At 41.7% G+C, this 14,104-nt stretch overlaps 1 long non-coding RNA gene across 1 annotated transcript; it reads left to right on the top strand.

Annotated features, from left to right (window-relative positions):
* Window positions 1–7,793: 7,793 nt before the first annotated feature.
* LOC149119239 (uncharacterized) lies at window positions 7,794–13,511 on the top strand. Its single transcript, XR_016228769.1, has 3 exons — window positions 7,794–7,950; window positions 10,623–10,663; window positions 12,096–13,511. It is a non-coding gene; the product is annotated as an uncharacterized LOC149119239 (long non-coding RNA).
* The last annotated feature ends 593 nt before the right edge of the window (window positions 13,512–14,104 follow it).

Below are 14,104 nucleotides of genomic sequence, written 5' to 3'. Positions count from 1 at the left end.
GAGCATTGCAGGCTATGGCTTTCCTTCATAGGCCACAAAGCCAGTCCCTGGAGGGGTTTTCAAATTTGAGTAAGGACATGACTCTGTCATTTCTTTTCCAATGAAAAATTGCCAGCAAGCTATAATATAAAACATGCAGAGTATGGTGCATCAACACCATACAATCAATTGAAGAATAGGCTATATGGGGAAATCCAGAAACAAAGCAGAACCTACTTCAGAATTGGCAGTGACTTTTGTGGATGATGGAATCACAGGGTTATTGTTCATGTTAATGCTTTTCAGAATTCCCTTTCTCCAAAATGAAAAACATTTTATTTAGAATAAAGGAAAAAATATCACCCATGAGTCTTCTAGCTTTATAAAATCTGTTATTACAGTTTGGACACCTTTTCCTATCCAAGTGTTTTTACACAGGTATAATCATAATGTAGCTACACTGTTTTATCCTACCTTTTTTTTTTGACAGGCAGAGTGGACAGTGAGAGAGAGACAGAGATAAAGGTCTTCCTTTGCTGTTGGTTCACCCTCCAATAGCTGCTGCGGCCGGTGTGCTGTGGCCAGCGCACTGCGCTGATCCGAAGGCCGGAGCCAGGTGCTTTTCCTGGTCTCCCATGGGGTGCAGGGCCCAAGCACTTGGGCCATCCTCCACTGCACTCCTGGGCCACAGCAGAGAGCTGGCCTGGAAGAGGGGCAACTAGGACAGAATCCAGTGCCCAGACCAGAACTAGAACCTGGTGTGCCAGCTCCACAGGTGGAGCATTAGCCTATTGAGCTGTGGCGCCGGCCTTATTCTATCTTTTAAACATGACATAACTTTATTTATATGAGAGGTTTTACATACAGCATTGAATGCATGATCCATAAAAATATATAATGTGAGCTGTGTTAACTAAAGATGTTCTCTAACATATATTTAAATAGCAGAAGATAAATAGCACCACAATGGGAGGTAATACTTGGAAAATATATATCCACCAGAATTACCTGCAAATTTCATGAAGCTTGTGACATTTAATAAGGTGATAAATCCTCCAACTTAACCTAGATAAATTGAGTTATATTTACATAGGATATATGCAGATTAGAAATAAAAACATACAATATATTGAACTTTAGGGGATTGTGAGATAAAAGAATGAATGTTCCGTAAAATTAATGCAAATTAAATGCCTATGAGGTAGAAACACTACATAATTATAAAATGGTCTTAATAAACAATCATGATGGTGCCAATTGTTTACTAGGATGTAGAGTATTCAAAAATATTATTCATTACTGGTCAAAATGGCTAAATCCTTCACAAGATATCTGGATAAGTTATGATAGCATCATCATACAGTGCAGGAAAGATGTCCTGATATATTTACCCAGCTAACTTGAAAGCTTAAACCCACAATCTAGGATAAAAACATACAGCTGCTTTACTCATACTGCCTAAAACCTGAATGAAATCACAATGTTCTTTAGTAGATAAACAGAGAGCCAAGCTGTCCCAGTAGGTGGAGGCTCTTGAAGGCACATGGGATTAGGAAATATGGGGCATGGACACTGGACATGGGGACACAAGAAAAAAGGCGTGGGCTGGAGTCACAGGGGTTCCAAAGACAAAAGGAAGACATTGGCTTCAGGTAAGTAGCATGCAGACAACTGAAGGGAGCTGTAGTTGTAAGCAAAGGTCAGAGTGGTACCCAAAGGCTTCCATGAACTGGGAGTAAAGGGACGAAGTCACTGCAGGGCAGGAGAAAGGTCACTCTATACAGAGAAAGACTGGAGACACACAAGTCCTGACAGGTTGTATGGACAAGGGAGGTCAGCACTTAGGGAAAATTAGGGCTACATACAGAGTGGCTGGGGACCCATGAGGACTGGCATGGTGTGCAGGCCCAGCAGGAGACTTGCAGAGAGATGTGCTGTACATAAAAGGGATGAGCACTCTCACAGCTGGTACATGCTGCAGACACAAGGAGTAGAAGATTTAAAGAGCTGGCTTGGATGACACTTTTTAAATGACAAAACTATCAAAATGAACAAGGGTCCCAGATAAAGGAGATGTTGAAATTGCAAATAACATATGGGCTTTAGGAACAGGATTAAATATGCAAGGTGAGCAGACACATGGAACTGGAAACATTAGGAGGCAGACAGGGCATATTATTACAGGATTTGTAAACACAGCAAAAAAATTCAGGAGATGCAATATAAATTGTCACAGTAGTTGGAGACCTGCTTAGAGAAAATTTAGAGCCTCAAGTGATTGAGAACCAGTAATTATGGCTTCCCTTTTTAAAACTGATTTGTTTATTTATCTGAGAGAGAGAGAGAGAGAGAATCTTCCATCGATCCACTGGTTCACTCCCCAAATGGTTTTAATGGCCAGAGCTGGGCCAGTCTGAAGCCAGGAGCCAGGTGCTTCTTCTGGATTCCCCACATAAGTGTAGGGGGCAAGCATTTTGGCAATCTCTTGCTGTCTTTTCCAGACCATTAGCAGGAAGCTGGACTGCAAATACAGCAGCCTGGACTCAAACTGGCACCAATATGGAATGCTGGGGTTGCAGGTGGCAGCTTTACCCACTATGCCACAATGCCAGGCCCCTGTAGTTTCTTTCTTAAGAAATAAAATTAACTATAGAATAAACCACAAAATAGAGGCAAGTAAAAGCAGGCAGGCATCAATGCAATACCTGTAGAAAAATGCAGAATAGAAATAAGGAAAAAGGGTTTCTAAAATATATTAAAATTAATAAAAACTAGTATAAGTCATTAAGGAAAGAAAAGAGAAATACCACACAAATAACCAGCTTCAGGAATCCAAATAGCATCATCTTCAAAAATTTTCTTCTTAAAGATTTATTTATTTGAAAGAATTACAAGAGAGGCAGCAGAGTAAAAAAAAAAAAAATTAGTTATGAGCCGGTGCCACAGCTCACTTGGCTAATCCTCTGCCTGCGGCGCCGCCACCCTGGGTTCTAGTCCCAGTTAGGGTGCTAGATTCTGTTCCAGTTGCTCCTCTTCCAGTCCAGCTCTCTGCTTTGGCTTGGGAAGGCAGTGGAGGATGGCCCAAGTGCTTGGGCCCTGTACCCACATGGGAGACCAGGAGGAAGCACCTGGCTCCTGGCTTTGGATCAGTGCAGCACGCTGGCTGTAGCGGCCATTTGGGAGGTGAACCAACAGAAAAAGGAAGACCTTTCTTTCTGTCTCTCTCTCTCACTAACTGCCTGTCAAAAAATAGTTATTCACAACCACATGAACACACACACACACACACACAGAGGGAGAGAGAGAGAGGGAGGGAGAGAGAGAGAGAGAGAGAGAGAGAGAGAGAGAGAGAGAATCTTACATCTCCTGGTTCACTCTCCAAATGGCTACAGTGGCTGAGGAGGCAAAAGCCAGGAGTGAGGAGCCAGGAGCTTCATCTGAGTCTCCTGTGTGGGTTGCAGGGTTTCAAACACTTGGACCATATTCAGCTACTTTACCAGGCCACTTACTGGGGTGCTACATCAGAAATGAAGCACGCGGGACTTAAATTGGTGCCTTTATGGGATGCTGGCATCCCTGGTGCAGCTTTATTCATTATGCCACAAAGTGCCTCAGCTACCCCCTCCATTTATAAACATTAACAAGATAGTAAGGATTGTGAGAAATAGTTAGGAGTAAAAATTTTTTAGAGATATCAAAAGTCACCATATTTTGTAAATCAATATACCATGAAAGAGATATTGTGTAACACAGAGAACTTCCATATAAGTTAAAAAAGACTAATCAGTATTTGAAAAATCAAATCAAGGAATTTAAAAATTTCACAAGCAAAATTTCAGACTCAGACTTAGAAAATTCTAGACATTCAAGGAAGGTTGTTCCTCATTTTCCCAGATTCATCCAAAGTGGCAACAGACAGAGAATATATTTGAATTTCTTTTGAATTCATTGCTTTACATTAGTGACATGGATTAGGTTAAAGGAACTTAACATACATCTTTAATAAGAGACACAGGTATTTTAAGCAAAATATGAAAACAGAAGAGATCAATAACAAGCAGGATACATTATATCATGCAAAGATGATTAACATTGCAAAATAAACCAAGTAAATAATTTATGTATAAGAAAAACATAAGTAAATCACATGATCATTGAGATTAAATGTTGAAAAGCTTTTCATGAAACAGCTTATAACCATAAAAAGAATAGAAAAAATAATAGCAATTCCCCAATTGTAATTAAGACTAGCTACAGAGAAGTAATAATAAACAGCATAATTAACACAGAGCACTAAATGATCTTTCCCTGGAAATAATCTTAGACAAGGTTTTCTCCTCTCTTTCTTCAACACTGTCCTGGATGCATAATTAGGAAAATTAAACAAACAAAAAGAAATGTGAGGTATAGGGTCAGCTTTTAAGAAATACAACTCTTAATGTATGTTAATGATACTAGGATATGTAGAGAAAATCAAACACTAGCCAAAACCAAATATGAGCTGATAGGTGAATTAGACAAAATTATTGGGTATAGGATCAACACAATCAAGTGGGTTACCAGGTTCCCATAAAAGCAAATCATGGCTCACTAGGCTAATCCTCCGCCTTGTGGCGCCAGCACACCAGGTTCTAGTCCCAGTTGGGGCACCGGATTCTGTCCTGGTTGCCCCTCTTCCAGGCCAGCTCTCTGCTGTGGCCCGGGAGTGCAGTGGAGGATGGCCCAGGTGCTTGGGCCCTGCACCCCATGGGAGACCAGGAAAAGCCCCTGGCTCCTGGCTTTGGATCAGCACGGTGCGCCGGCGGCAGTGGCCATTGGAGGGTGAACCAATGGCAAAGGAAGACCTTTCTCTCTCTCTTTCTCTCACTGTCCACTCTGTCTGTCAGAAAAAAAAAAGAAAAGAAAAAAAGATTTATTTATTTATTTGAAAAGCAGAGTTACAGAGAGGCAGAGGCAGAGAGAGAGAGAGGTCTTCCATCTTCTGGTTCACTACCCAGATGGCCACAATGGCCAGAGCTGTGCTGATCTGAAGCCAGGGTCTAGGAGGTTCTTCCTGGTCTCCCATGGGGGTGCAGGGACCCAAGAACTTGAGCATCTCCCACTTTCCCAGGACATAGCAGAGAGCAGGATGGGAAGTGGAGCAGCTGGGACTAGAGCCGACACCTATATGGGATGCTGGCAATGCAGGCGGCAGCTTTATCTGCTGTGCTGCATTGTCGGCCTCAGGGGTCTTCTTGATCTCTCCTACCTCTGCCCCTGTTATATATTAATGTTAGCCATCACAAAACACACCGAACACCAGAGTAAGGGAAAGGGTTTATTTGGGAACACTCAACAGACCAGAGTGAAGGGGCAGTGAAGGAAAAAGAGAGAGAAAGAGAGAGAGGTGGAGAGGAGGGAGAACAGAGATGAGAGGAGAGAAGCCAAGAGAGGCCAAGAGAGCACAGGAGAGAAGGACCAAGAGAGCACATGTTCAGGAACAGGCCCTTTTGAAACTGCCTGAGGGCGGGCAGGGAATCCAGAGCAGCGAATCCCATTAGGATGGGGGTGGAGCCTGGCTCAGGTAGCTGGGCCATGCAGCCACCTGGCTAAAACTGCCAAGTTTCCTAACAGCCCCCACTGGTAAATGAGTCCAGGTTCTTCTTAATGTTTTTCATGGCATAAAATCTATTACTCTCAACAGTGAGTTTTTCTTGGTTTATTTTGTGCTATTTGTGATAATATTTTACTTAATTTTTTTTCATGTGTTACTTCACAGTAATTTTTTAAAATAACATGAAAATGTTGTTAGGCTATAGATTGTGAATAAATTATACTTCTATAGGAAGTCTTAGTGGAGTACGAGGATTAAGTATCTAACTTCTCATGCATATGCACTTACTTAGTTTTTGATTTCCCAACACTTAGATTTACCTTATTTATTTACTCACCTAGTGTTAACTGACATTTCTGTTTGGAACCATATTCTTAGTTACTAATGACCCCTGGTTGGGTACTTATACTGTTGATCTATTTGTACTGATTACAAATGGTGAATTTGTAGTTTTGCTTGGAGTTATATGTTTTCTCTTAGGTATCTTAATGCTCTATTTAGGGGCACTGGTAGGAAGCCTTGTAATGTCTTCTTGGAGAACTGCCAGTTGTCTCACTGTGTAACCCTTCTAGTAGTCTGACCTAAATTCTGATTAGTCTGAAATGAATGCTGTTTTTCTACATTTCATTGGATTTGTATTATAATGGACTATTTTCTGCATATTTTTATTTTTAAGCAGTTGTGTATGTATTTGTCTTAAGTTGATAAAAATGGAATTTGGAAATATTTATGTAATTTAAATGAACAAAGCAAGGCAACTATCATATCCACTACATTATATACCTATTTTTCATGATAAGATTACTTAAAAGTCTAAACTCTTGTTTATTTTCCTATAGTAGGACACATTGTTATTAACTATTCTCACCATGTGGCACAACAGACCTCTTGAATGTATTCCGACTATGCAAACCAAATGTGATTGGCCAAGATGACTTCAAATCCCCTTCATGTGTCTGTATATTTAAATGATTTCCTATAGACAGCACAAAGTTTGGTCTTGGTTTTATTTTTCCATGTCAATCTCTATCTTTAGTGTATTTAGATTGAAGAGTTAAAATTGTATGTGTGTGGGTGTAAAAAGTTAAGCTTAAGCTTACAGGTTTAAACCTTCCTGGTGCAGCTGTGAAAATAAGACAGAGTAAAGTAGCACCTTGACAGTAGGGACTCCATTTTGGAGCACTTGAGACTGCATTCTGGGAAAGCACTCCCCCACCATGAGACTCTGGTCTGAAACTATGATCTCAAATAGTCGGACAATAGCAGTGCACTACACCACCCTTGGCAGAGCACAAAAACCCCCTAGCATGATTGCTCAAGCTTAAAAGTAGAAAGGTTGCACCTGGGTTACCTGGGCTAATAATGAAGATGTGATTTGTCTATGTCTTAAAGTCATAATTGCTGATTGTAAGATTTTAGCAACCGCTTAGCAACCGTGTATTCTCTCCCTCCTCCCGATTTTGTGGTTTTTGCCTTTATAAACCCTATGCTGTAGTTCCTCACTGCTCCTCTGTCCTTGTCAGAGGGCCCCAACATGTTGGATCAATAAATTTAACCCTTCGCTGGTTGCATGAGAGAAAAAGTCTCTTGGAATCATTCCTCGGGCGGTGGGTTTTTTTTTTTAGACCCTAACATTTGGAGGTCCCACCGAGACCTGACTGCTGCCTGTGGACGCCTCCAATGGATATCTCTCGGGGTAAGTACGGCGCCTATTGTTTTGATTAAATGTGTACACTTTGATTTGTTGTTTGGTAAGGTTTATTATTTGTTTGTAATCGGCAGCGTGGTTGTCGGGCTCGAGTGAGAGCTCCACCTGACTGTGGCAGGCAGACGTGCTCCAGAGCCACAGACCACATCCCAGGGGACGCCCCAGGAGAAAGGGAAAACTGGGGATGCCCAGTGTTTCCTGTTTGGTGGGTTGCCTGCAGTAGGGAAATAGACTGCAGAGACTCACGTTTTGTTTGTACTGCCGAAACTTTGGTATTTGATCGAGCTCGTTAGTCTTCTATATTTGTATGGGACGCCGTGATGGCTCCCGTTTGGTAGACACTTTGTGTGGTCCTTGTGTGCTGCTTCTCTACGCTGTTTGTCTGTTTGTGTACATTGTGTTGTTTGCTAACATGGGCCAGACCGTGTCTACACCTTTGTCTCTAACTTTGAATCATTGGTCGGAGGTAAGCCTCTAGGCACATAACCTTTCTTTGTCAGTCAAAAAGGTAAAGTGGCAGTCTTCCTGTGTCTCTAAATGACCTGCTCTCAGAGTGGATTGGCCCCCGGAGGGCTCATTCCATTTACCACTCATTAGCTGAGTGAAAGAGGCCGTTCTCCAGCCTGGCCGTCATGGGCACCCAGACGGGGATTTTAAGAAGACATCGAAGGTCAGTATTCCTTCCCTCAAGCGGGACCGGATCTGTGGAAGTGACCGTTGAGTGTCCGGCACCCCACAGCTCTCCGAGAACGTGGAGTCACCCCGGCCATGGTTTAGCTAAGGCTGAAACTCCAGAGGGATTGTAAGGAATGGGAGGGAAATTAGGAAGGGCAGTTGGCTGAGAGCCTGGAGACCCCCTGAGCTCACTTTGGCTTCCCGGCTGCCAGACTGCGACCCGAGGACCAGGTCTCTCTCTTGGAGGGATGCCTGGTCATGCTGCCTACTGCTACGTGAGCAGGGCTTAGCTTTGGTTGAGGCTAATATTGGCCCTCCAGGTAAACTCAGACAACTAGGTAGTGGGTAACCTTGAGTGATAGGAGATTTCAAACCCCACTCAGCCCCCAGACATGAGGAGCTTCATTGCTTTCTGCCTTCCTCCTCCTCCCGGGGGGCTCCCTCCCCCACTCTTTTGCTCTCCTCATCTCCATTCCTATACCACTGGCCAGGAGAAAGGGAGAGGGAAATTCCACAAGTCTCTCCACCTAGGGAAAAGCTGTTATCTGTTACCTGTTAATCCTTTCCAACCTGGTAGAAAGTTTTCCATCTTTGCAGCTTATGGTAGCTCTGGTGCATCTTAAAGTTTTTTTATTTACTGTTTTTTTTTATTTACTGTTTTTTTTATTTACTGTTTTTTTATTTACTGTTGCTAAGCTTTGATTGCCTGAGGACTAAATCTGGAAAAGAGCTGAAGTTAACTATCTGTTGTAATTGACTGAGTGTCTACAGTAGTCCTAATTGATCTGGCTTTGGTTAAATTATAGGAGGTTCCCAACACTCTTAGTAAAACGGCGCACCTACCCAACCCCACAGTTAGTCCTGCCAGGCCCTGGTGTGTGCAGTCTTCCCTGTAAATGGGGGAACACAGCCTTTCTCTGCACTCTATTCTAGTCCATGTGGCCTGCCGCACCCAGGCAGGCATAGCCAAATATCTCTAGGCAGAGCCCCCATGCCAGGGCTGCTTTTTCTCACCTCTCCTGGAGGAATTTCCAATTCAATACCACTGCTGGCCTTACCTAAGGGAGCCAGAACCTTAAGCCATTAACCCTTTCCAAACTGATTAGTTTTTCTCTTTGCACCTAATAAAAACCTAAACAATGGGTTATTCATCTGAGAGCATTCACCTGTCTTGAAGGTTTCGCGTTTTTCTATTGCCATTAGAGTCTTAATTGGGAAAACTACAATGCAAAGTTGTTTACATTGTTTATCTGTTTTTAATGTCTGAGTGATTACCCAACTGATTAGAAATGTACTAATTTTGGCTAAATGGTTTGACTCTCTGACAGCTTAAATTCTAAACTGAGTCTTCCAACTTTGGGCTTCCAGCCGGATCCCTGGAACTCTCAAAAAATGAGACTCTAAATTTGTTAAAGTAACAGCTGCTTGGGTCAATTCAGATTATATAAAATATATTAAAATGTTATAAATGGTGTCAGACCTATGCTGTATTTATGTTTTTGCTTTCCAGCTAAAGTGGTCTTATAAAAATAAGAGTAAATTCTGTGTATACAAGCCTTTATGTTGTTAACTAAAGTAAGCCAATACAGATTGGTTCAGAAAATTGAGGTAATGCAAACACCCTTTGCTCAGTGGCTTGCTTGCTCAGTTTTACATGTCTTTGATATGCTTTAAACTTGTTTCTCTTAATGAGGAAGATCTTTTCAAAGTTGTAAACATGCACTAGTGTTTGCTGTCCAGGAGGTGTTATCCTCATGTTACTTAAAAACATGAAAATGTAATTTTAACTTTTATTTCAGATAATGGTGTGGTATTCATTAATAACTCAGTGTCTTAAGTCATCTTGGCATCAGTGCTAAGTAGAACTTGAAAAAATATATTATATATACTTTTAACATCTCAAATTTGATAAAAAACTGTTTTAGTTTGTTAACATGTATTCTCATAGGTTGTCCATACATGACAATTCTAGGCTATGTAAAAGTAACTACGGGTATAAAGTTTCAAAAGGTGTAAACAAGTCATAAAAAGTTTTAAAATGTTTACAATTTTAAAATATTGTTTACAGAGTTAAGTGCTAATGCCAAAATTACACTAACCTAAAGTTAAAGTCTGATCTTCTGTTATAACAATGGTTTTTTTTTAATATGTACTAATGTTAATAAATATCTAAAAATGGTCTAAATCATAAATCTTGGAATCTGTTTTTGCAAAAACTGTAACGTCTATTTTAACAGTGTCTGCTTATTCGGTTACTCTGCCATTTCTAGAGCTAGGTCCTGTAAGCTCTTTTTTTAACTCTGTTAAATAATCCTAAATTATGTAAACTCTTATATACAAGGTTTTTTTTTTAATTTCTGGTTTATTCGACAACAAGAGACATAAAATTCATGTTAATCCATTGTGTACTCTACTGTCTCTGTTAAGTTATGTTTATGCAACAGATGCTAGAAAACTGGGTTCCAAAAACCCAAGAAAGCTCTAGTGTCCACAGGCTATACGGTAAATACCTGGAAGCCAAAGAATGGCAGAGACCTCTGCCACAATTTCTCCTCTAAGTCAGGCTACACAGTAAACACTGGTTAAACTGCCAGTTAAATCTAAAAGCCCAAAAAATCAGGCTAGAGACCCAACTCGCTGCCTCACTTCTCCTCTTTTCTCTTCCAGAAGGGAAGTTACTACTGTTCTACAGGACTCTCCACTGTAATGTACGGTTTGATCCCCAGACCTTATGTAAGGGATGACTGACCTTTTCTGTAATAATGCCTGGCCACAGTATAGGGTCCCAAACAACATAAAAAAAAGGTTAAACTATAAAATAATGTGACAACTAGATCAATTTTTCAGTGTAAAAAGTTACACTGATGACCTCAAAGTATGCAAGCAGGTCACCACAGTTGATCTTACCTAAAAGGCCATAGTTCTCCTCATGGACACGGTCTTAACTCACAGGAAAATACTAAGTGTCAGAATTTGCCCATGACCATAGTTTTTCTAGCTCACCCTGATATTAAAAAAATCTCCAAAAATCAGGATTGGGTTGAGCACCCGCTTGACTGACATCATAGAGGCTGCCTCCTTGGTCTACTTTATTAAAAACCAGAAAAATGAGGAGCAAGGTAGCAGCAGAGGATAGGCAACAGACCAATCAATGGCTGCTTTACACGGTGATTGCCATCAAGGAGACCCAGCAAGGCCAGTGCACCCCAAATGGCACCTGTTGCTGATATAAGGAGCCAGGGCACTGGGCAAGCAGCTGTCATGACAGCAAATGCCTTCTGTCAGCCCTGCCAAGAGCACGGCCACTGGACACAGAACTGCCCTGGGTGTTGAAGGACTCCTGGTTCAGAACTACAGACCCTGTGGCCCTGAGCTAAAAAGCCTTTGGCTCTGCCCAGCCTCTGCCCAGCTTCCAGCTCCAGCCACTGCTATTGCGGGGATGGCCTAGGGTCAGTGAAATGCAAGTTGCCTATTTCTATCTGCCTCCTATTTAGCTCTCCTCCTAGTCCAGCCATGTAATGCAAGTCAACAGGGTGCCTCCCTTAAAGGAGATTTGCATCTCTTTCAATTCTCTTCCAGCACCCCATGGATAGGTCTGGGCCTCACACACCCAGCCAGGCCTTAAAAGTCTATCCAATAACATTAAGCTTAGAAAGCCCTCCCTGCCAGTTCCTAAAAACAGGGATTTCAGTAACAGCTAACTCAAATAGCCCTACACCGATTTGGACAGGTCCTCACTGAGGACTTAAAGGGCCTATCTCTTGAGGGGGGGGTGCACAATAATCCATAATATAAATGGTTAAATGTAAATAATTCATTAGTCTGTCCTTTTCCCAGCCTGAGACTCTAGTCTTGTACATTGGCTTAACTTCCTAGCAAAACTGGCTACTAAATATAAAAAAAAAAAAAAATTGTCTCTGGGTCAATCAAACTGGACAGGCACAAACCCAAATTTGTACTTTTCCTGGAAAAAGTCAAACAGCTCCAGGACCAGGCCAAGCAGGGCTGGGATTTCTGGCCTGACATCTGATCATGAAAATCCTGGCTATTTCCTCTCCTTGGCCCACTAAATTCTGCAATCTTGATGCTTCTCTTTGCACCGTGTGTTTTTAATGCCCTTGTTCATTTTGTCTCTAACAGACTAAAAGCTGTTGAACTCCAAATGGTCATCAGGCAAGACTTCCAGCCCATTCCACTGGACGACTTGAGCAGCCCTCTGGACCGAGCAACACAGTCTTTCCAAGGCCACTGTTGCACACCATAAGACAGGTAGCAAGAGGAAATACCCAAATCCCCCTCGACGCCCACATGCCAGCTTCAAAGAAGTTACAGAAGACGGAACTCCATCCATAATCCCAAAGAAAAATTTTGGGTATTACCTCTTGAGGGAAAAATATTAGGCAGAAAGTCAGTTATGAGCTTATGTGTGTGTGACATAAAGGCCTAATGTGTCCAGCATATGCATCTACATCTCAGTCATCCTGACAATGTTTCATGGGCAGCTTGGCCTTTGCATCCTGCCCTGCCCCCTTCTACCTGATAACCTGCCAGGTAGAGATCCCCGCCCCTTCTGCCTGACAAATCTTCCACAATCTCCCAGATGTAGCCCAGTATCTGCATTTCAGTATTACAGAACAGGCGGGAGTTAAATCTCATTTTCATGGGGGTGGGTTATACACGGCCCTAAAAAAAAAATGTTTTTATGCCAACTAAACTGGAGTGGTTAGAAACTCCATGGCCAAACTCAAAAAATGACTGAAAAAATGGCAACGGGAGAGGGAAACTCAACAGGGATGGTTTGAGTCATGGTTCGGCCAGTCCCCGTGGCTTACTACTCCACTGTCAGCCCTAACAGGACCCTTAATTGTTCTACTCCTAATTGTAACTATAGAACCTTGTGTGTTAAATAGACTCATCACCTTCGTGCGGGAACAAGTTAAAAATGTTAAACTCATGGTTGTAAGACAACAATATGTCACATTAACAGAGACAAAAACGAATAATCTCTAAGATTAGAGATCCTCACAACAAGGAGTGGGGAATGAAGAGTTAAAATTGTATGTGTGCGGGTGTAAAAAGTTAAGCTTAAGCTTACAGGTTTAAACCTTCCTGGTGCAGCTGTGAAAATAAGACAGAGTAAAGTAGCACCTTGACAGTAGGGACTCCATTTTGGAGCACTTGAGACTGCATTCTGGGAAAGCACTCCCCTACCGTGAGACTCTGGTCTGAAACTATGATCTCAAATAGTCGGACAATAGCAGTGCACTACACCACCCTTGGCAGAGCACAAAAACCCCCTAGCATGATTGCTCAAGCTTAAAAGTAGAAAGGTTGCACCTGGGTTACCTGGGCTAATAATGAAGATGTGATTTGTCTATGTCTTAAAATCATAACTGCTGATTGTAAGATTTTAGCAACCGCTTAGCAACCGTGTATTCTCTCCCTCCTCCCGATTTTGTGGTTTTTGCCTTTATAAACCCTATGCTGTAGTTCCTCACTGCTCCTCTGTCCTTGTCAGAGGGCCCCAACATGTTGGATCAATAAATTTAACCCTTCGCTGGTTGCATGAGAGAAAAAGTTTCTTGGAGTCGTTCCTCGGGCGGTGGTTTTTTTTTTTAGACCCTAACAAGATAATGCACATTTAAAGTGATTATCCATGAAAGTGGGTTAGTATGTAATATGGTTGCAATTGTTTTCTCTGTTTTTTTTTTAAGTCTTATTTATTGATTTTTGTTTGTTTGAAAGCTAGAGAGACAGAGGGAGGGAGATCTCCCATTGGCTGTTTCACCCTCTCTAAAAATAAATAAATAAATAAATAAATAAATAAATAAATAAATAAATAAACCTACAACAGCTGCAACTCAGCCAGATTGAACACAGGAGCCAGGAAGTCCATCCTGGTCTCCCACATGTATGGCAGGGAGCCAATAACTTGAGCCATCACCTACTGCCTCCCAGGGGGTGCTTTCACAGGAAGTTGATCACAAGTGGGGTTGCTGAACTCAAAGCTGGCACTCTGATATGGGACATGGTTATCAAAATTGGTGTGTGTTTAGCTGCTGCACCAAATGCCCATGCTGATTCTTGTTTTTAAATACTTTTTGTAATTTTATTTTATATTTTAAAAATTTTTATTCATTTATTTAATT

This window comes from Oryctolagus cuniculus, chromosome Y (assembly GCF_051225735.1).
Source record: "Oryctolagus cuniculus isolate XC-2025 breed Fujian yellow rabbit chromosome Y, ASM5122573v1, whole genome shotgun sequence".
NCBI lineage: Eukaryota > Metazoa > Chordata > Mammalia > Lagomorpha > Leporidae > Oryctolagus > Oryctolagus cuniculus.
The sequence above is the reverse complement of the archived record's forward strand: the minus strand, read 5'-3'. Positions and strand labels throughout refer to the sequence as shown.